We start from the raw sequence: 23,127 nt of genomic DNA, 5'->3' as shown, positions 1-23,127 counted from the left end.
GCTTTAATTAGGAAGTGTAGAAACTGTTCTTAAAATCAGAGGTGTTGTTTCAGTTCAGTGACTAGTTCAGGGTCTTCTGTTGATTTTTTTTTTTTAAGAAATGTGAGTTGCTAAAAATGTGAGGGAACATTGTTGGTCCATCAACAATCATTTTGGCAATATATACTGCATCTTTAGCAAGCATGAAAAACAACATCCTCTCACTTGTCATACCTTCAGCCTAGTTTTTCTCTTATTCACACAGCCATTGATTTAGCATTAAATAATTAGGATAATGCGTATATAAAAAAATGCAAGAAAACTCCCCATATACATTTGATATTAATAATAAAAATATTATTATACATTGAATTAATAATAAAAAGAAACAAAACTCTACTAACAGTAAATATTTGTTGAAATAACTAATGTAATTAAAAATAACCCTGGCCAAATACAATACTGATGAGAATACTTTATTATTGCAAAATGAACAGCAGGCTTTTGCTGAAGTCAACAGCCCAAGCTACCGTTGTTATTCATACCTGTGACATAACTGAATATTGAGCAAACATTCCAATTATTCTAAAGAGTTTAAGCATAAAAGATCAATCCCAATTCTCTTGAACTGCTTCAAACAGTGGAATATATTTAATTTTAAAGGCATTTCAGGAAACTTTAAAAATTAGAAGGAAAAAAAAACTTCTGACTTCAAAAACCATGATCCTATACCTGATAATTCCTATTAGATGAATTAGAAAAGATTTTTCCTTCATTTCATTCTGCCATGATTAATTTACTCCCTTTTTTAAAAAAATGATCAAATAATAAAAATGTAGTGCAAGCCTTTATTTCATAAACCTGAAATTATAGTTAAGTTACAGAATGCATGATAAAAAAAATGAAGTTTTATAAGTTTGTATGTATATAATACATTAAACGCACATTAGCTTTTTCTGACATTGGTGAAAAGTATTGAAGACACATGTTATTGTCAAAGTATATAAAATTTTACATTTTTATGAGTTTCAATAAAAATGTTAAATTCACCAAATTCTAAATTGGATTTGCCATAAGCATGATTCCAACTCATTTCTCAAAAGTACAACTTCATATAAGGAAAATCTTGTTTTAAAGCTGCTTTTACGTAATCTACCTTTTTGTTCTATACAATTAAATTTAAAGGAAGAAAATCAATTTCTTAAATCATATGTTAAGTATAGACACTCATAAATTTCCAGGACTGAAAAACTGTACTAAAATTCTTCAAAAAAGAAATCAATTCCAGTGCCCTCTAAGCCTACACATGCAGACACCACTTATAAATAATATCAGCATCCAAGTTTTTTATTAAACGTCTTGATCAGATATACAAAAGAAACCACCTATAGAAGTCAGGCTAATTACTGTCCCTGTGCTATTTCAGCTCAAGCCTAAGCATTTTCTTTGATTCATCTAGTGTTCTTTATGAGAGTGTTTCAAGAATTATCATGCATTAACCTTTTCTAGATTAATCTCCCTTTATTTGGTAATAGGAATTAACTGTTTTTATCCCACTGTTGGTAATAGTCATATCAGCAGTTCCACATTTCTCAAGATATGTTCATTGTGAGAGCATAGTCTGAAAAAAAAAAAAAAATGCCCACTGGGCTTGACTGCAAGCAAACACTGAGAAAATAATAGCAATAGTTCTTTACATAATTTTTTTCCCTCATATACCACGAAGAAACTTGAGAATATGCTACACTACCATGCTGCATTGATTGACACCAATCCTCACTCACACTAGTTTATTTTGTCATCGAAAATCACATTCGACTTACTGGGTCTCAAATATTGATAGGGTGGCAAACATAAAAGGGGAAAAAACTCTGATTTTCTGTCATTTTCTCCAGCAACTATGCAATACTGTGGATATCAAAAAAGGCAAAACCATTTCCTGTGTAGAAGAGAATTCCCCACTTTATCCAACTTACATCTTCATTGTAATATATGACTATTATGGTTAACAATAAACTGAGTTGTCATAAGCTATTTGGAGGATTTAAAAAAGAATAAGAGGAAAATTAAAATTAAGCAGGCATAATTAAAAGTTAATATTTTTATTTAAAAAATGCTTTAAAGTTTGTATTTAATCTCTGGTGAAATCTTGACTGTCTAAAAGAAAATCAATAATAACAACAAAACAAAAATAACACAACCTGGAAATCAGAACCAAAAGCTAAAACCCCCCAAAAACAGTTGGAAGTATAAATTTGATTAAAGCAAAAATAAGCATACAAGTACCTAAATTAATGCATGGGACTTAATCCAGTACAAGATCAAAAGATACATTTACCTCCATCAGTTCTCTGCTGAAAAGCACAGCACGGTATTTTTGGTATTCGAGTTGGCTGCAGTTCAGACCCCTCCTGAGTGAAGTGCTCAGCTGTGTCCAGGCAAGCAGTCACCTCCTGTTGTGGGGGCAGCAGAAAGAGAATGGCTGGCATCCTTGTGAACACCTATAATATTTGCAAGTCATCCCTTTCTTGCCCCATAATTTTTATGAAATGAAGGGCTAGTCACTTAAACCAATCTTTACATAGGGATTTCTTTCACTGTGTACATAGCCCTCTAGAGTACTGGAAACTGATGCTAACTAATGCTTATTATTTCAGACATAAATGAAGGCAGTGGAATTTAGGCCTAAACTGCAATGATCTCTAGGTCTAGAATTTAGATCTAAAATTCAGGCCTAAAAAGTCCATGGAAAAGACAATCCTGGTCCCAAGAACATTTATTGAAAACAATTGTGAAGCAAACAGGCTATAAAAATAGCATATGAGGGTCACTGTCAAAAAAAATTACTTGTACTGAAAAGAAGTGACAATCACAAATATTAAACAGTGAACCATGGTCAGACTGGGCCTCTGCTCTTCTAACCTGTAATGTGGTCTAAAGCTGGACTGAGGTCCATATCTAACATTTAATTGCTTGGGCTCCATTTCTGAAATTGTGTGTAACCAGAACACTTATGGTAATAAAAAAAAGGTAAGAATCAGATTTGAATTGAAAACCAAAGGCACAATTTGGGTATGAAAGTACTGAACACAGTACAAATTTACATGCCATGCAGTACCTCAGAAACAAGTAGAGTGCATAATAAAAATGAACTAATTTTGCATATATTAAAATGAATATTTGTAAACATGTTTAACATCGATGTTTGTGTTTGTGTACTAGAAACAGAATAGCCACATTTGTGTACTATTCTACACAATGTAATGAATCTTCCTGTGCACGTATCACTATTTCAGTATTTTTAAGCCAACCTCATTGAATTTAAAGCAGTATCTTCAGGTATATTATTGGTTTAGTCAAAGGTTTACTTCTTTCGAATGGAATAATATTACACTTATATTTGATATTAAGTTTAAAGAATACAGAATATATTGCTTGTTTACCTCTTTATCATTTCTACTTTGCTCTTTAGGGAAGCTCCTTCACTTTCTTCTCTTTTTTTCCTTCCTTTCTCTTTTACCGAAGTCATTTCCTCTCTCCCCCTTTCTCTCTCTCTTTGTCTCTCTTCTTTTCCTCATTACTTGGCTCCTGTATGTTCAGTTTGTTCTTTCATCTCTCTTTTTCCCCATTTCTGTTCAGCTTCATCAGTTTCAGTGAATGTGTACCCTCGGCGTTTCCTATTGCATCGCATCTTCTTTCACTAGTTACTAGGTTTTCCAGCAAAGGGGTGAGCTAGATTTCCAGAGGTGGAAGGCATAAAGTTTCAAAGGCTAAAGGTGAATGATAAGGGGAAGTATGAGATTTAGTGGCTTTGCATATACAAAAATTTCAGCAGAGAACTCAGTTTTCAATTTGATATGCACAACACACAGGCTTGATCAAAAAAACTTATTAGCGAGTCTCCTTCAGAAAGTTTCAGCAACTATGGAACAATTTCTCTTTTTAACCTCGAGATGTAAAAAGCAAAGCTAGTTTTCTCCCTAATGAGGACAGGAGCTGTTGGATTAAACGATTAATTTACTACTTAAGCCTCACTGACATTTCACTGCTACACATCTTGACAACCTTCTCTGTGAACTTAACATCACCTTCGCAAGTTTCCCTTGGAAACCAGCCTTGTCATGATGGGAAGCAAGAAGTGAATACCAACAACAGAAGAATTAGACTAAAATCTCCAGCAAGAGGCCTAGCTACAGCCCAAGCCAATCTGGTCAGCAATGCCTCAGCACTTCAGAACAAAACACTGAAATATGATGCTCCCGAGCCTTTTCTTATTAATTATGGGTCTTGACGCTTTTTTCGGACACTCAAAAAACCAAAACCATAATTTATAATGTTAAATGTTTTCCCTGTCCCATTTTTCTTAGGACTTGTCTACAGGATAAAAGCAAAATAGATTGCAAATGTCAAAAAAAAGAATTAAATAAGAAGTTTGGTAAAGACACTCTAGGTCATTGTTCTCTGTATACTTCGTTCTTCTTCCCCTAGTCCATCTGGTGTCTTAAATTACCTTCAACTTGCTGTTGACATAAGCCTTTTATAAAAATGATCGACATAATCTGTACAAAATAATTTTTAAATGAAATTCATGATCTTGCTCAAAAAGCGCACTACAAGCAACTGACTGCTTGGTTCCTTTCCTGCTACACAGAATACAACAGTACAACATGAGAGTTAACAACTATTTATACGTTGGACTTAACCTGTCCTTTCAGACACTGTAATATAACAGCAGTTATTAAAGCAGGGGATAACTTGCACTGTTGGTAAACAGCATTCATCAATAAAATCTTTATTCTGATTGTTTATGAAAATCAAGGCTTGGAAAATAGGCATACAGCTGAGCATCTTTTCAATTAAAAGCAAATATATACTATCTAATTATTATTATAGTAGTATAGCTAAAATCACATTCTGGTGTGGAAGCCACTGTACAAAGAGTTTGTTTGAAATAAGCAATGCAAATATGGAGCAGTGGGAAATACAGAGAAATGAAGAAAAACAAAAAATGAGATGGCAAGAAAAATGTTAAAGTCATCATGTTCCAAAACAATTTCAACTTAGGAGAACAAATAATAATAAAAAGTGGAAGTTTTGAGGAAAATAATCCAGAAAAGATGAAAGTAGAAGAGCTGCTACGCAGTAAAACTGAAATGAAGAAACTGAGTTGGTGAAGACTGGAAAAAATAGTTTTACTGGCACAGAAGAGAAAAAATGAAATATAAGTTGTACAGTGTTCTGTGGACATCCAGAAATGTGTATATTGGCTACTTATTCATCCACTTCCAGAGGCCAGAACCTCAAATTTTTGTCTTCATCAAGGCCAAATGGTGGCATAGAAATGAAAGAGAATGAACCACTTTCCTTTTAATGATGTGGGTTGTGTGGAGGGGGTTAGAAATGTCTCCTTGTCTAAATCCAAGGAGCATTCTTGTCAGAGTGGGTTTTCAAATAAAACAAGTATCTCCTTGAATGAACAGCTGAAGTCTGGCTGGACACTACATTGGTGAGCATGACATCCTGTATGGATAGATATTCAGGAGACTGGGAAGTATTGAAAGTCTCTGATACCCCACAAACTCATAATTTTGGACTTCCATAAATCTTCAAACATTCCATTTGATTCAATATTTGTTGCATTTTGTTTCTTCTTTACCTTTCCTTTATCTTTTCACTTTGCTAACTATGTTCAAAATCCTTAGATTTATACTACAAGTTTTATTTTTCTCTGTGGCATACACCAAACTGGTTTGAAAGGCTGATGTTTAATCTGAACAACATCAAAACAGAGAAAAAAAATTAAGTGAGGTATGCAGTGTATTTCATTTTATTTTCCCATTTTATCTTTACTTTTTGCTAGTTGATCTGTCTTAATGAGTTCTTTTAGCCACTTTAGAATGTATAACATCTGGAGTATTGTATTCAACCACACTAAAAATATCATATAATGTATGGCATCTGTTATATCTTTTTCAAGCATGTGTAGGTGTAAAGCAGATATACATAAAAGTGTATCACAAACCTGAGGGCTGAAAAAAATTATTTCCATTTTAATAAGTCAACATACCTGGTTCCTACAAAAGAAATGAGAAATTGCAGCTTCAGAAAATTGCATGTATTTAAACCTTATCAAGGAAGTCAGTAGCAAAACTTGAACTGACATCACTATGCCCAAGAATTAATCTAAGACAGCAATTAAAATATAATTATTTTTAAACTAAAAAGCTAGAAAAGACTGGTAGATGTTGCTATAGTGCTATACTTGGCAGAAGACTTTGCAGCAGGGACTCTTGTTCAGGTTTTTCTAACCTTAATAAAATTAAAATTCCTTAAACACAGCTATACTATCAGTTATTCATCGTTCTCTTATCCAAAAGTCTAGTACTATCAGTTGACTAGAAAAATGAAATAGTGTGTTAATTTAAAACACATCTTACAGGACATTTTTCACTGAATATAGATATTGCGGCTCTTTTCCCATTATTATATTGGGGAAGTAAAATGCTTTTCAGCAGTCTGCACAGGGGAACAGGAGTTTAAAAAGATAATAAAGACAGGAGATCTAGGAAGCAAGTGAGGGGTTACAATTAGGACAAAACTGGAAAGCTATGGATAAAATGAAAGAGAACACATTACCTATTTCTACATTATGTTTGTTAGCTGTGTCTGACTAAGTTCACTTTTGCCTCATCCACACTATGGATAACAGGGGAGAAATCCATCAGGGAAAACTAGAATTCAGACTAGTCCTTTCCATGCCTACTACAGATCTAAGCTAACTTGGGCAATATGGATGGTATGGGGTCCAGGCTCAAGTCCTAACCTAACCTAACATACTACAACCCATATGACAAGGCAGAGGTTTTTTTAACAACACAAACATGACATCTGGCAATATTTACCATAATTAGCCAAACATCCTATAGCTCACCGTTTCCCTTGGTCATATGGTCTCTACACCTTGGAAATAAGGGACTCTTCTTTTTTTAAAAAAGATAATTTCTGGCTACAGCTCAACTAAATTCAAATTTTTTGGCTTGTGTCCCTTTGTTTTTAGTCCTCTTGCGTAGCAGGGCACAAGCATCAATCTCTATCAGCTATACAATGGCTGATACTGTTTGATAATTTTGCTAACTATATGATTAAGCATAAGCTGAAGCATTTCAGTAGTAAACTCATGCAACACCAAAGAGAAGAGCTTGCTATTTTGCTCCTTATTTCACATCTTAATAAACAAAGAAAACATGTACACTGCTTTTGCATTTTATGTAGCTGTAATCTTTCTCAAAAAATTGTAGGTATCTACATTTTAGTATCTTAAGACAAGTATTTATTCCTGTGAGACCAAGGTTTAGGAGTTTAGTGTTCCTCAGAAAAGTGATAATTAATATTTGATATATTATGTAACAGTGTAACAATATTATGGCATATATTTCTCAGAGTGTGAATTATTAGACAAACTGTTCCAAATTTTTTTTATAATAAAAATATTTGGTGATATGATGAAATCCTCCAAAAATAGTAAGTAGGCAATGCAATGGCTACCAAAGGAGCCATCTAACATTATAGATATGCTACAGCACCATGGACAAATGTAGTCAAGAGTCAACTATCAGATCTTGATTGTCTCCACAGTATCCAATAGAAGCCATTTGATAAAACATTTTCCTAATGCATATCTTTTATTTGAACTGAACAGTGAAAGTTCAGATTTGGAGAGCTTTTCAAACAGCACACTTCAAGAGATATCTATAGTTGTTACATTAAAAGAGAACCCTGAGTAGCACACTGTCACCTAATATAGGCCTTGTCAAAGCAAGAGAACAAGACAATCCTCCCTTATTCCAAATAAATAGGCAAGATCATGCACCTGCAATATTACTTTTTTTCAGCTGTCACCACAGCACACAACCAACAGTCAGTGCAGTTCTGTGCTGTTTAAGTATGGAGATTTATGAATCTACTCTTCCTGTAATTCACTTCCGAGTCCAATTCTGTGCTAGTTCATTAAGAGTTTGTATAGTTTGGATGGACTATATAAGGAGATGACTAGTCTGATTATTAGACTGATGGCTATTAGAGGGTCTGATAGCACCAGAAGCCTGACAGCACTTTTTTGAAAAGAAATGAATTCTGCCTGCTTTGAGTGGACTTGCCAGTTCAGTTTAGTATGCAATCCTAAAGTTCATGCAAGCACAAAACACCTCATCATATTCTTCGTCAAATGGGTGAGGAATTGAAACTATAGTCCATAAAACACTGCAGGGATGATGATGCTGTTATAGTGCTCCATACAGTTAGTATAGAGCACTATAGTACAGTAGATGGACCTTTTCAGTATTTTCTGTTTTGACTGGGTTACCATCCAATGCCTATTTTATACTAAAAGGGGAGTTTAAAAGGAAGCAAGGAAGACAAGAAATGATCATGTGACCAAAATTCAGACTAGTCAAAAGGTTGAAGTGTGTGACCAGACGTACAGAGTACATTATAGATTGCAGTTTCATCAGTTCATTCTCCTGAGAAAGATTATAGCCAGCACATAAAATGGCAGTTAATTTTCATGACAAATAAGAAGACAATAGAATAACATTTAGTTCCCAGATTCAGAATACCTAGGAAGATCAAAGACCTCATTGATCACTGATAAATTTCACAGCATTTTCTGATGACAGCTTAAAAAAATGAAAAAAATGTAACGGTGCAGACACTAATTTTCAAGCCACCTGACCAAATTGTAGAAGGTGCAGTGGACTGATTAGAAACCCTGTTTATTGTTAATTTCAGCTTGGAAATGTCAGAAAAAATACTTACCTTGTAACAGTCTTTATTTTCAAGGAAATTTTCATCAGCAAAGAGGAAGAAGTGCTGTATTAAGAAGTAATCTGACTAAAAGATCTAATAGAAAGCATAGACAAAGAGATAGATTCAGATATGGATGGACTAGTTACATTGATGTCAGTGGTGCTCATAAAAAAAAGCTCATCTGGGGCAAAATCAGGAGAAAATAAAGGAAGGTAAGGAAATTAATGGAAAATAACAGAATTCCATAGAAAATAGATTGGAAGAATAAATTTATGATTTGGATTAAAAAAAAAAAAAAAAAAGCTTGGTTGATAAGACATGTTTTGGAATAATAGACTTATATGAGGCATAGATCCTGGCTGGACAGATGTCTATATCTGACGACAAAAAAAAAAAAAAAAAAAAAAAAAAGAATCAACATTATGTATTTTACACTGAGTATTTTTAAGCTACAAAAAAAAATAGTAACTGAACTTTTATAAGTGACTTTGGTATCCAGATTCCTCAGAGATTTGAAGTGTGCAATTCCATATCTATCAGAAATGGCAAAATTTGTGAAAAAAGTGATAGACAAATCAAGAACCCCTTACAGAGGTAACTGGTTGTCTGCTCAGTAATGTGAGCTCATTTGATGAACATTTTAAATACAGCCAAATGCAGAGTTAAAAACATTAGAAGACTTTTCATAGCTTATGTTCATAATTTAACCTTGCAAATTTGAAGATTTTATTTTGCAACACTGTCACCAAAGAGAAGTCATCATCATCTGTTCTACAGTAGTTCTTACAATAATACACTATATAAAGACTGTCAAGGAAATATTCCTCAAAAATCATAAAGAGAAATAATATCTCTTCTTTTAGTGTTTAAGACCACCAGTATTGGACTACCATATCCAGTTCTGGCTCTGATTTAAAAAACAGTGTTGAAAAACTGAGAAGATTGCAGAAATTTTCTAAAATGCTGCTTTGTGATCCAGAAACGTGGCTTAGTAAGACTATGTTTAAGACTGAGAGGTCATTTGATTATAGTCTATAGACACCTACAATGCATGGAATTTTCTAATAACATATATAATTATGTTATAGATAACTTATTTCATAATAGTTTCAATTGAAGTGCATAACTGAAAAATAAGGAAGCTCTACAGAGCTGCATCTAGGTTTTGCTCATGGCCATTTGTAACTTTAAACAGAATACATTTTTAAAATTCTACTTCAAAATTTGCTTCTCTTTTATGGGAATAACCTCTGTTTTGAATTCCTAAGATTTGTGTTAATAATACTCTATTTATCTGGGGAGGAGGCATTTTTAAAACACTTCCAGTGATTTACATTCAAGTGGAGCTGTGAATATGGAAACATGTTGTGTTGCATCTAAAAATAACTTTTAAATCTAAAAGAGCAGTTAGAACATAAAAAAAAAAAAGTGAACATCAAAACTAAAGAAGGTTAAAAATTCAGTAAAACTGCAGACCTCAGAAATAATGAAGGAAAGTTTCCATATTTCTACTACAATTCTGTAAGAGAAAATTAGAGACTGAAGTAACATTTGTGTAGGCAGGAATTCAATAGTGTAATTGGTCCTAGCTTGAAGAAAAGAATAAATAGAAACGAAAAGGAAGAAGCAAATGCAAAAGAGATAAGAAGAAAAACGCAGAATTGCAGGTAAAGAGAATTGCTGAATCTGAAAGATTTAAAAGGTTAATAGAAGTGATTTGGCCTTTAGCATAACTACATATAGTTACTAAAGTCAACTTTCTGGTCCACTAATTTGATGATGCCACTCCCTTGATGGTTCTCTTTGTACTCAACTTTTCTTTACCTTGTCTTTTCAATATGCTACTGCTTTCTCCTCTCCAATTTTTTCTCGGCTGAGCCTTTTATTAACAGCTATCCTTTCACTTCTCTAAACAAGAACTGATAGCACCCCCCTGACAAATCTGCTAGCTGCTTTGCCTTCCTTGTTGAAGACTTTTGCTCATGGTTCGGATTTGCTAATCTCGTAAGGTCACATCCACATTGATGTCCCTCTACTATTCACCCAGCAAGTGAACTGAATTGAGTTCTACTAATATACCTTCGTGGTTCCAATTTACCTTTCATATTCGTTGTCCTTAGAGCAAAAACACCTAGGTATAGGAAAGCTCCTTCTTGATGCAGCTCAATTATAGAATCACAGAATAGTTGAGACTGGAAGGGACCTCTGGAAATTGTCTAGTCTGACCCACCTGCTCAGAGCAGGGTCAGATAGAGAACATTTCTCAGGCAGAACATTTCTGCCATGTCCAGTTGACTTTTGAGAATCTCCAAGGATGGAGAATCCACCACTCCTATGAGCAACCTGTTCCAGTGGTTGACGACCCCCGAAGTAAAGAAGGGTTTTTTTATGTTTAAACAGAACTTCCTGCATCTCAGTTTGAGCCCATTGCTTCTTGGTGGCATTCTGCCTTTTCGGTGTCCTTTGTAACCAGATTCCCTGCCCCATTCGGCAGGAGGGCCATGCTTTCCCTAGCCTTCTATTTGTTGCTGATGTTCTTCAAAATGCCTTCCTCATTGCCCTTCACATCCCTCACCAGATTCAACTGCAGATGGGCTTTGGCTTTCTTAAGCCCCATGTCTGCACGCTCAGTGTTTCTATGTTCCTCCTTCTTCACCTGGCCATGCTTCTACCATTTGCATGTTTCCTTTTCATTTCCAGGTTTAGTAAGGCGCACCTTCTTTATCCATGAAGGCTTCCTGCTGCCTTTGCTTGATATTCTGCTCATCAGGATGGAACCTTCTTGAGCTTGAAGGAAGTGATCCTTTAAAATCAACCAGCTCTCCTGCAGCCCTCTTGTCTCTAGGGTCATAACCCATAGAGTTCTTCCAAGCAGATCTCTAAATAGGACAAAATCCACTCCCCTGGAATCGAGGGTTGTGATTCTGCTTTTCACTCCTCCTCACTTTCCTTGCTGTACTTCAGTCATGACATTGTAGCCCTGCAACTGCACACAGACCTTGATTCCTCCACTTTGTTCCCCATGCTACATGCATCACTGTACAGGCACTTCAGAGAGGCACCTATTCATGCTGATTTCCCAGAGAAAGTGCACTTTCCCCACAATGTTTTCCTGTAGGCAGTTCTTTATTTATGTGCATACACTTGAGGTGGGCCCCCTTCAGCCTTTCCTTCTGTTAATTATGAGGTCTCTCTTGTCTACAGCACCCCTTATCTTTTGCTTGTCAAACCACTCCACCACTTTCTCACTGAGCGTGCATCGTCATCTCCCTCTGCTGTCACTCCTCACTTAATGCTCTCCTTACCAGGCTGGCCAGCCTGTTGGCAAAGATGCTTTTGCCCCACTTAGTTTGGTGGATCCCATTTCTTCTAAGCAGTCATTGATCCTCAGAGAGGGTCCCCATAGTTATAGAAACCAGACCTCTGTTGCCAACACCAGCTGCACAAACACACAGGATCTGTCCACTTCCCCTCAAGCCCTTCCCTCTCACTGGCAGGATCGAGGAGAAAAACACCTAGGCCCCCATGCCCTTGACCATGACCACCAGAGGCCCAGAGTCACTTAATATTTTCCAGGTCTCTCCTTGCAGTATTACTGCTACCCACATGAAGAGCAGCAAAAGTAACAGTCCAAGGGCCAGACAAACCTCAGCAGTCTTTCTACAGTGTTCTGGGTCCAAGCCCTTAGCAAGCAGCAAGCCTCTCTAAATGACAGGTCACATCAACAGATGGGTGCCTCTGTCCCCCACAGTGAGGAGTATCCCACTGATACCACTTGTCACCTCCTGCTGCATACCTTAGGCTCAGACAGCTCAGATGCTTCTTTGGATAGAGCTCACAGCCCCTCGTCTGCTGCCAGTGTGCTGAACCTCTTTTGTTGTCATGGATCTGCAAGCAGAGTAGGAACCCTCCTCCCATTCCCAGAAGGCACAAGTTTCCAGTCTTTGCCATCCTGGGCGTCTCTGCTTCCAACTTGATAGACACAGACTCTGCCTGCCTCTCCTTCAGTACAGTTTGGGCTTTGGGCTCTGAAAGCTGCAGTGTCTCCAGTCAATCTCTTTCTCATCACTTCTAGTGCTGCAAAGTCTGCTGACCTCTTCCCGCAGCTCCCTTCTTTGGTGATGCAGTCCGTCAGCAACCGTACATGTCCTGCAGGTGGGGAGACCACATCCCGCTGCCCCAGCCTCAGTAAGAGGCCCAGGGAACCTTGCAGCTGCAGACAAGCAGAGCTGCATCCTCCTTCTGGAGCTCCACCTGGATCAAGGCCTCTGATGTTGCAGGGGAAGTTGCTGCAATGGCTGCTGCGGACCGTGCCCTATGGCATGTCACCCCCATTGCTGAGCATGTGTATGCTTTTCTGCATAGAGTTGCTGTGCCCTCCTCTGCACCCATCTGCACCAGCTGTTAAATATCTTGGCTGCTCCGTTAGCTGTACTAACTTATCCTTGGTGAAAAAGAGTCTCTCACTAGTTGATGAACTAGAGTGCACATTCTACCATTAGAACATAAAGAGAAGTGATTAAAGAGAAAAGATAGCATACTCAAGTCATCTCATCATGGAAGGAGAATTTTGCTACCTTAAAAATGACAGAGTAAGGCAGTTATGTCACTGGGGTGAGACAGGAGAGGCAGAGAAGGGATACAAAGTTAGGGAAGGTGAGGAGGGTGCAGAAGACTCTTAGGTTGGCCCCCTCTATTCAAAACAAGTTTCATGAAATTATTTACAATATTCTGAGCTTTGTCTGTATGAGTTATATGAGTACACACTTTGAGCTTTTGTCATCCATTGTTGTTCTTGTATATTTTTTATACAAATTCTTGTACTCTCATGGTCATGACAAGTTAGCAGACATAAGCAAAAAAAGCTATGAACCTTCCATTACCAATGAAATTTTGTTTACACTTCTGCTACCAATGGAAAAAAATGCCTACTCCACAAGTCCACAAACAGTAGTCATTTGAACATTTACTCACTTGCTCTTCCTTTTCATAAATCCTTTGGTCAGAACATATAGACTGATTCATATATCCATTGGCTTAAAACACATTTGAGTTGTTTTTTAAATTTTGGTAGAAACCAGGCTCACTTAGTCTTAAGGTCACCTTTGGTTCTTTTTTTTTTTTCCTCTGCTTTCTTTCTCTTCCACCTCCCACATCCCAAAGAACAGAGTATATTATATGCTTTAATACAAATTAAAACTTTCAGTTTTTATTAAAGCATATAATATACATATATATGTATATATTAAAACATACATAATATGTGTATAAGGTGATATAAACCTTTTCTGAATAAAGCAACCATATATTGGAACAGAAAATACTGACCAAGCCAAGTCATAAGACATAAATTGCAGTTCTGCATTATGCCATGTATGCAGTCAGCATATTTATTGCCATTGGGTTTTAAAAGTGCATTGCATTCTCTGATATTGAAAAGAATATAATTTTGTCTTGAATAACTGCTTACATACTTCTGGAAACTTTACAAGCAATCTAACAACAAATTGTCATTATATGTTGCTCCTCTTTTTAAAAAGCTGAACTCTATTAAGATGCCTTTAAGGTGCATCATAAGTTGCACACTAATTTGATTCAATTCCAAAAGTAATTAGTGATTAAATGTTTGAAAGAAAAAAGTCATCATCGAGGCCATGAAAATCTTCCCAGACAGTTGTTTGATTGTACGCTAGGATGAACAATCTTCTTTCAGAGTGAGCTGGTCAAAAAACTGGAAGGCTATTTTTATCTCTTTTATACTCCCTCTGGAGGAAACACTTATACAATAGATGTAATTGAATCATCCTTGCAAATGGCACTGAAAAAAGTCAGCAGATTTGTCAGGACCTCATCAACTTAAGTTAAGTTAGAGATGTGATAACGATGTTAAAACAATGTTAGGTTTTATACCGCTAGTCACCAGAGCAGTTATTATACTGTGATGAGAAGGACATCTTCTCACAGACAAATGTCCATACAGGGATGAGAGAATATAAAATGGGAAACAATTTTAATTCTGTTTTCCTGTATATCATGTATAGAGTAAAAACAGGAGAGAAGAGCAGCCAACAGTGGTCAGAAAGGGAGAAATACTCAACGCCAAATACAGTGGGTTGCCATTAAAATGTCATTTGACAACCATTTGCACACAGCAGTATGTAAAATATCTAGACTTCTATTTATAGTGGATAAATGATATCTATGTTAATGGTTGTCAAATAATCATTGGGATTTTAATGCTTTCTACTTTATATGGGTTAGCAATTATTTCTACAGTAATCTAAACTAATTATTTGTTAAAGTATTTACTTTTTTCTGATCTTTTCTTTAGAACAACCTTTATGAAGTGTTCTGGATTTTTTTGGAAATGTAAGCCCTCTGCTTACTCACAAAATGAGTATAGTGGGGTGAAAAATTTTTCCTTTGAAACAGGAAAACTTTTCCATCAACTTTTTTTAGTCCTTCAAGGAAGCAACCTAAATGAGAATGGAACTAATGTGTTCCTCATTCCATGATGTAGGCTCATAATTAAAACAAAATAAAACATACCCTTAAAGCTTCAGAGGCATTTCTGTTCAGAAGACTGCTGTCCTCTACAGGGTTACATTTTAAGTTGTCTATTTTACAGCCATGGATTGATTATTTATCAACAGTTCAATACTTTTAGCCTGGTCAGTAGAGAAAGCACATATAGTACAATGCATGAATATATTTAGAGAGCTGTCAAAAAGATGAATTAGTTTAAATTTCAGAAAGAGGACAAAATAAGGTTTTCATTATAGCTCTGCATAGCTTCTATAATGTAAAAAATTCCAAGAATATTTCAAAACTATCAGTTATAAAAATTAACTAAAACAGCTGATTTTGGAATATGCATACACAATGTACAGATTTCAACTCTTCTCACAAGAGCAGAAATGACTTTTTTTCCACTAAAAAACAGTTCAGTTCCTTTGCAAACCCCACTACATTCCTGTAGAAACTTGGAAATCATCACGCAGTGAGTGTTCCTGAATTAGTATAAATATTTTAATTTAAAAATATAAGCTATTTCTGCTCTCATGAAGACACAAATAAATGCATGATTTGCAACAATACAATGAAGCCACTGAGTATTTTACAATACTTGCATGATTAGTTCTAGGTTTCTGTCCTCTGAAACCCCCACAATCTCAAGATTTGCCATTTCGCATTATTCTATAGTTATTATGGAGAGAACATATTTCTATCTAGAGATTGCTTATAAAATGAGGCTATTTTGATGTTTGATATATTTATAAGCTGAGCTACAAAGTCCCCTGTATCAAATACAGACTTGAGGCTTGGCATACAAGATATTGTATTAGCTCTGTGCCATTGCAGGACTTTCCAAACAAGCTGGAAGAATCCTCCTGTTGACATAAGCAGGATTTAAATCTATAATCCATTTGCAAAGAAGTATAAACATAGTGGAAAACCATCACAAAATATCTTAGCATACAAAAATAGATTTTAAAATCAAAAGTAATATTTAGAATGTGATACATGAGTGATACATGTGAATATATGAGCATGTACAAACTTATGTATATTTATTAAGATGAAAGTGTGAAAAAAATCAGCTCTTTTGTGAAATTAGACTTTGAGATTTTTTGAAAGAGGAAAGATACACAAAGTATAACTTTAGAACGACAGTGACAAGTGTTTAAATAAGAAGTTAAATATTTAAAGCATATAAGATACAGTACAGTCTTTGATTTCATGGGTGGATGAAATTTTTAAGTGTTAAAAACTTCTGCTGATTTTTCAATGACCCTGCTCCTAAGTGCACAATTTACGGAAAGATGAGTTAAGTATCAAATGCTTTAGTCAAAGTAAGTGTGGAAACCTAATCCTGTGACAAACAGAATTAGCAAATACATCTGAATTCTGGTGCTTGAGCTGATAAGTCAATGCTGTGAGATTAAAACTGTTTCCATATTTATGTCATGTTTTCAACGATATGAGGAGAAATCAAAAAAAAAACCACATTCCCTGTAGCTAGACTTTTTACTCAAATACATTGCTGCTTACCTATAATATGTTCTTCTTTTTCATCCACTTGTGGGGACAATTACTAATCCATCTTTTCCCCTTTGATCATAACATCTTTCCCAACTCCCTGAAAGGTATCAGTGAATAAAATTACTTCCTGCTTTCTCAAAATAAGGGCTTTCCCTCTTCATGGATTTTATGATTAATGTTAAATAAATTATGATCAGTAGTAAATCTGCAGTGTTATTTCTCATAAAGCATCATGAATCTCATGTTATCTCCCCCTCCGGAAGCTTGTATTTGTTTCTAAGTAAATAAAGATAGATAGTGATCATTCAGTTCCCTTCTTCCCGCTTTGGAAAGGCATCTTACTACAAGGAATATATTCAAATCCCTGGGTAATTTGGCTACCTAGAAATGGGTCTATTTCAATGTTTTCTCTAGGAATTGTTTCACTTCAAATTAGTAATTGATCAGGAACTTAAGCCTTTTGCATGTTTCATATCAACACCCCAAAGTTATTAATTAATCCAATCCTTCAGTTTCCAGGTTGATGATACTACATTTTGTATAAACATTCTAATTAGATCAACAAGAATAATCATAGTCTAGCTCCCCTCCAACCCTTCTCGATTATTTCACCACGAGAGCCTCCCCCTTCCCCCAAGACCCCGCTCATAATCTGGCACAAGGATGCAACTGAGAAGGGTGTCAGGGAAAGTCTTCCCTTACACCAACTGTGCAGGGCAGTTCACCACAATCTCAGTCATCTGTCCTTTGGATACATCGACTTAGAGTCTGTAACACAAAGTTTGTGTGTTGGGGAGGGAGAAGGAGTTTTTTTATTTGTATTTTTGTTTTTAAGTGAAATGACAACAATCTATAGAGTTTGTGTGGCATGCATCCATAGTGCCTGGGCTAAGATTAACAGAGGTCTTTCAGCAACATAAACAGTCAATTTCTGGAAGGAAAAAGAAAAAAGAAAAAAAAGAAAAACACGGAAGCACAGAAGTATCAATGCTATCTAAGTAGGATTGTTTGATGAGATTTCAAACTTACCACTTCAAACATATAAAACATCTCCTTGCTTCTCTGTTTGTGTGCAGACTCAAGTGTGATAATCCTTCCACTGAAGTCAGTTGCAAAATTCCCATCATTTTCAAGGATTTCCATTTAGTTATGTAGATCACACTGGCCCTGATTCAGGAAAACATTGTCACATGCACTTAACTCCTTTCCTTAATTATGCAAGCAATGAAACATATGGTTAAAATTAAGGGCTAGATATTAATCATATTCTTTATCACTGTGCTAGAACAAAGACTAATTTCTTTACAAAATTGGATGATTATCATACTTGTTTAATTATGTCTCATACCAACTAAAATCTATGTAGATTGTAATATGTATCAGTTTAAAATGTATGTATTTATTTAAATTGTTTCCAATATTGAAGCTTTTACAGCTGTTTGCATATTCCAGTGGGTAAACTAACATCCCTTTATTGAGAAAATATCACAAAAGAGATCTTTTAGAACAGTTAATACTTTTTGACTGCCTAATGAATAACTATTTTCATTGGGTTTGCTTTTATTGCCAAGCGTTCTGAATTTATTAAACCTTAAATCCTCCTTCATTAGAACTAAGTTTCATATAAATTCTTATAGGCATGACATAGGCCACACAAATAACTAGAAAGAAGAATTTGTTCCCAGTGACAGAATCTAATATTTTGTATCTGCAATTCTCAAACAAGGACATCTCCATTTCATGTGATATAATTAAAAGAACAAAAACAACTAAGAACATGAGGGAGTTACATTTTAAATACTTTCAGAAGGGCTAAAATCAATTGATCTAAACCAAGGTTATATTTGGAAATACATTAAGTCACATTAATGAATATGATTCATATCCCTTTGACCCCAATTTTACATTTTGACTCCAAATGGCTTAAAAGGACATGGATAAGCACTACTAGATTCAAGCTGTCACCTTCTGACACTGCCAGAAGAAATTATCAAATTAAATACGTTGACTAGACACCCGAAAGCTGCATATTCAAATATATAGCTACTTGGTTATTAAAGGAAGAAAATTTCAGAAACAGATGAGGGGGAGGGGAGAAAAATTACACTTGAGATACTTGCCTTAGCTAAAGGGACTTCATAAACAGTCATCCCCCTCATCCTGTAAAACCCTGTGAAAATAGAGAAGGTTCACAGGAAGGCATCAAGGATTATTAAAGATATGGAACTGTTTTCACACAGTAAACAATTATGACAAACTCTTCAGCAGAGGAGAAAACGGTTGTTAGAAGATGTAACAGAGATTTACCAAACTGTGAATGGCAAAGGGAGTAACCAAGGATTGCCCATTCATTGTTCATTCATTCGAAGACAAGAAATCAGCTGCATCCTAAAAGTCAGAGAGTGGCAGGTTCAAACCAATCAGAAGGAAATGATTCTTAACACAACATCTAATCAAGCCTACATAGTTAGGTAAGTAAACAAGTTCGTAGAATAGATTTGTACCTTGGACTATTAAGTACAAGGACACAGTCCCTGGGCTAATGGATTCCCATGAGACATAACCGTTTAACATGGAGAATATCCTAGGAAAGTTTCATTATATGGTTACACAGTTCTCCCACTCCATCTCGAGCATACTATTCTCAAATGACACAAACTTAATGAACTTTTTGTCTAACCCATTATCACTGATCTTACATTCACACTCAGTGCATGCCCATCTCTTAGACTTACCAAAATTCTTCTTTGGAGACTATGTGCTTATACACATGCACATACACATATATACATATGTATGTATAAGTGTGTGTGTGCATGTGTGTGTGTGTACATGCATGTGCAAAGTCTCCAATGGAAAAGAAAAACATCATTTTTTTTTACATATATATATATATAAAAAGATGAAAACAAACCAGCATTTTAAGTGATAGAACATAATGCTTAACTGCAGAACTGATTCTATGAGGAAAAACAGTGAAGCCGTAAGCCCTTCCCATAAGCCCCAATCCATTGTTTCCAGATAACAAAATATCTACAAAAAAGTATTTGTTTAATAATAAAAATAATAAATTTAAATTATTCACAAGGTATCATCTCACTTGCTGTGAACATAGAGAATCTAGGACTGAGTAAGTTGAGAGAAATTCAAACATTCTAGTAGAGAAGTTCACAACTAACTTCTCTCGTTCAGCAGCAACTTTCATTCAACCTATTATCTGTGAGCTATAATGACCGATCGGGTAAGTCAGCTTTTGATTCAGGAATAGCTGCTGCTAATGTATCATGAGCTTCAAATACATATTTTTCCATTTAATGACTGTAAGCCAGAAGTCCAGTCCCTTAATATACAGAAGGATGTAGTCCCTATAGAGTAGAAACACTAGCAAACATCAACTTTATTAAAGTTTATAGATAGCAAATGTCCACATCTGAGCTAACCCTCACAGGCTTACTTATTTATTTCAGTGAGGTTTAAAACATAATTCATTTTAAATGTCTACTTTAGTTTGAGATAAGTCAGACTCTTCATGTCCTAAAAAAGTCTATTTTTTTTCTTCCATTAGAAGTATTAAGTTGGCTAGCTCAGCTGCATGAAAGAATCAAAGGAAGACTGTACTTTGGGATAATTCTGCAACCCTCAAGCAAGAGAAAATACACAGAATAATGATTAAAGAGATAAATCTTATCCCTCTCCAGTCTTGTAGGATTTATCTCCAAAATTTGGTCAGGTTTTCCTGAATTGCATAATACATGGCACCAAAGCAGTAAAATGTTACACACAGTCAAGACAGTAAGCAAACCCATTCTCAGGCTAGGTATATTCTCTATATTTTGACAGCTGTTAATTATCTCACTTTTTTGTCTTTAATCTTGAGTAAATTTGGTACTGTAATAAGCAGGTGACCTTTCTTATCCACAGACAGTTTCTGAGCAAGGAACCTTAATTGCCTTTTTTCATATGAATTTATATTATGCTATAACAATTTACATTTTCAAACCACAAATGTCCCACATTTATTTTACAGACTAATGGCATATAAAGGTTGAGGAAAAATATAATGAAAAGATCAATAAGGTGCCAGGGCAGGTTAGGGATAGCCAAAGTTTTTTTCTCCTTTTATAAATGATAACTTTGATATACATAGGCACATACTGTATGCATACAAGTCAAAATTACTATCTTGTTACAGTATCTTGCATAGAACATCTGAAAACTTTTTTTCTGAAAGCAGGAAAAGCACATACAAAAATGTTTTCCTCTTCTTGAACATGCAATGAAATTTCTGTAAAATGGGTTACAGACTAAATTCACTGAATTAACAATTTTGTAAATTACTGATATTTTGAATGTCACACTCAGAATACAGTCTCCTTTCTACAAGCTGCTATATTCCTCCTGACAGATTTTGTTACTCAGTGTTTTTAGTTATATTTGTAGCCATTCTTTAACCTATCAGAACTTGATTTCCTGGCATTTTGTTAAAAAAAAAGAAAAGAAAAAAAAAGAATGTTGACAGGAATAAAGAATTTGCTCTTGCAATAATCCCCTTTCTTTCAATGCATATAGACATGTTTCACAATAAAAAAACCTTGACTGAATTTTCTTTATTTTCTAGAGGCTCAGTTTCCCCTCTCACTGCACATTGTGACATACATATCAATGCTGTAATCTGGGAGAAGTGCAATCAGAAGATATCATTTGCATGTGCTCTGCTCCCTTCGGTTTATTGAAGAAATTTCTACCAAAAAGTCTAAATTTACTAGAATGTCAGTTACAGGGTGTTTTCTATTTAGTCTTCTTACCATTATATAGCAAAAGTCATGTTTTGAGATGAATTCTTCAGGTGGAATGATGCAGACAACATTTTTAATGATGGATGGACCAAAGTATCGAAGAGCCTTGAGACAAAAAAAAAGCAAAAGTAGGGCATAGAGGGGAATACCCACTGTAGAAATCATATTTGACTTCAAAAAGTATTGCTTTTCTTCTGCTTTCTTTATATTGAGCTAGTTTTGATCAAAAGAGTATGAATTACTTTTTACCATGTCTTAGGAGTCATGTGTCTGTCTTTCTCCAACTTGCACTTGCCTATTTCTCTACACTGATGCTAAGCAGCAGCTTATTAAGGAAAGCCATGTGAAATATGTAAATATGAAATATACACATTGAATTATGAAATATTCAATTTTCAAATATACATATTGAAATATGAAATATACAAATTTCAAATACACCTATTTGAATAGGTATATACCACATATGAAATATGTATATTTGTATACTATGAAATAGTATACGAATGAACGCAATGCTCAGTGTTGCCTCTACAGCTTTTGTCTTCTGTTTGCTCCACTGAACCAATTTTATCCTTGTACCAGAGAAGAAAAGTGTACTATGTGCTTTTGCATTTTGCCCCCGCTTCAGTCCCCATCAGATGGGGGCCTGAAGCACCCAGAGTTGTGTTCCTTCCTGGCAGTGCATTGCGTCCTAGGTGGACATTGGACTATGATTCTTTACGGCCTCACAAAATTTCTGTTCAGAGTGGCAGCCTCTTGGAAGTGCACACTAAATTCAGTCCCCCAACCCAGGAGAACACTTCATTTCATTACAAGAGCTGTTGAATTTCTTGAGCCCTTTGCTGAAGTTATTGGTTATTTCAAATTTCAACTATAATAATGCACAACATGACACAGAACCTACCTTATCAGATGAGTACAGCTCAATAGTTGTCACTTGCTGTTTTCACTTCTTAAAATGTTCAAAGTAGGCAGCGGTGCTTGACATTCCGGTTTTTCCTTCCTTTCTGCTCCATTTTTCCAAAAGAACTGAGAACTAACATAGCAGCACCTAACTTTCTGGAACACTGGAAACTAACATATTTATCATTATTTTTTAACTTTGGACTTTTAAATATTGTTATTTTTACCCTATTTGTTGCCACAATGCTTCTAAAAATAATAATTAGGTCTGTCAAATATTAACCTCCTAAAACTTGCTGTGTTTATTTTTTAAAAAAGAGGCAGAGAATATAAATACCAAAAAAGAATATAGCATTACCTATGACACTTTTCACTGGAAAAGAACTCCTACTCCCTTCTTGAAGCAATGGATGACTTTTGTCAAAATGTGTGCATGTGCATCAGGTATGACAAAAGTGTTCATCCAAGGAAAGTAAAAATATAAGAGGCAGCCAGCACTGGAAAAAAATCATCCCTGAGTAGAGGCACAAGACATTGAGGACCAGAGGAATGGAAAAGGAGTTTGAGGGCATCTGTCATTTTCAGCAGTGCTGCAGTT

General features: G+C 35.4%; 2 long non-coding RNA genes across 3 annotated transcripts; both read right to left on the bottom strand.

Annotated features, from left to right (window-relative positions):
- Window positions 1–813: 813 nt before the first annotated feature.
- Window positions 814–17,990, bottom strand: LOC135327324 (uncharacterized). 2 transcript variants are annotated; one of them, XR_010387436.1, is made up of 7 exons: window positions 17,857–17,990; window positions 16,837–16,924; window positions 15,334–15,452; window positions 6,002–6,053; window positions 3,423–3,749; window positions 2,318–2,432; window positions 814–1,600 (listed from the first exon to the last, which is right to left on the bottom strand). It is a non-coding gene; the product is annotated as an uncharacterized LOC135327324 (long non-coding RNA). The 2 variants fall into 2 exon arrangements; XR_010387435.1 differs by lacking the exon at window positions 6,002–6,053.
- Window positions 17,991–18,946: 956 nt separating this feature from the next.
- LOC135327323 (uncharacterized) lies at window positions 18,947–22,692 on the bottom strand. The gene is made up of 3 exons (XR_010387434.1): window positions 22,531–22,692; window positions 21,633–21,728; window positions 18,947–18,997 (listed from the first exon to the last, which is right to left on the bottom strand). It is a non-coding gene; the product is annotated as an uncharacterized LOC135327323 (long non-coding RNA).
- Between the last annotated feature and the right edge of the window lie 435 nt (window positions 22,693–23,127).

The sequence above is a fragment of the Dromaius novaehollandiae genome, chromosome 2 (genome assembly GCF_036370855.1).
Source record: "Dromaius novaehollandiae isolate bDroNov1 chromosome 2, bDroNov1.hap1, whole genome shotgun sequence".
Classification (NCBI taxonomy): Eukaryota; Metazoa; Chordata; class Aves; order Casuariiformes; family Dromaiidae; genus Dromaius; species Dromaius novaehollandiae.
This window is presented reverse-complemented; position numbering and strand designations above follow the sequence as displayed.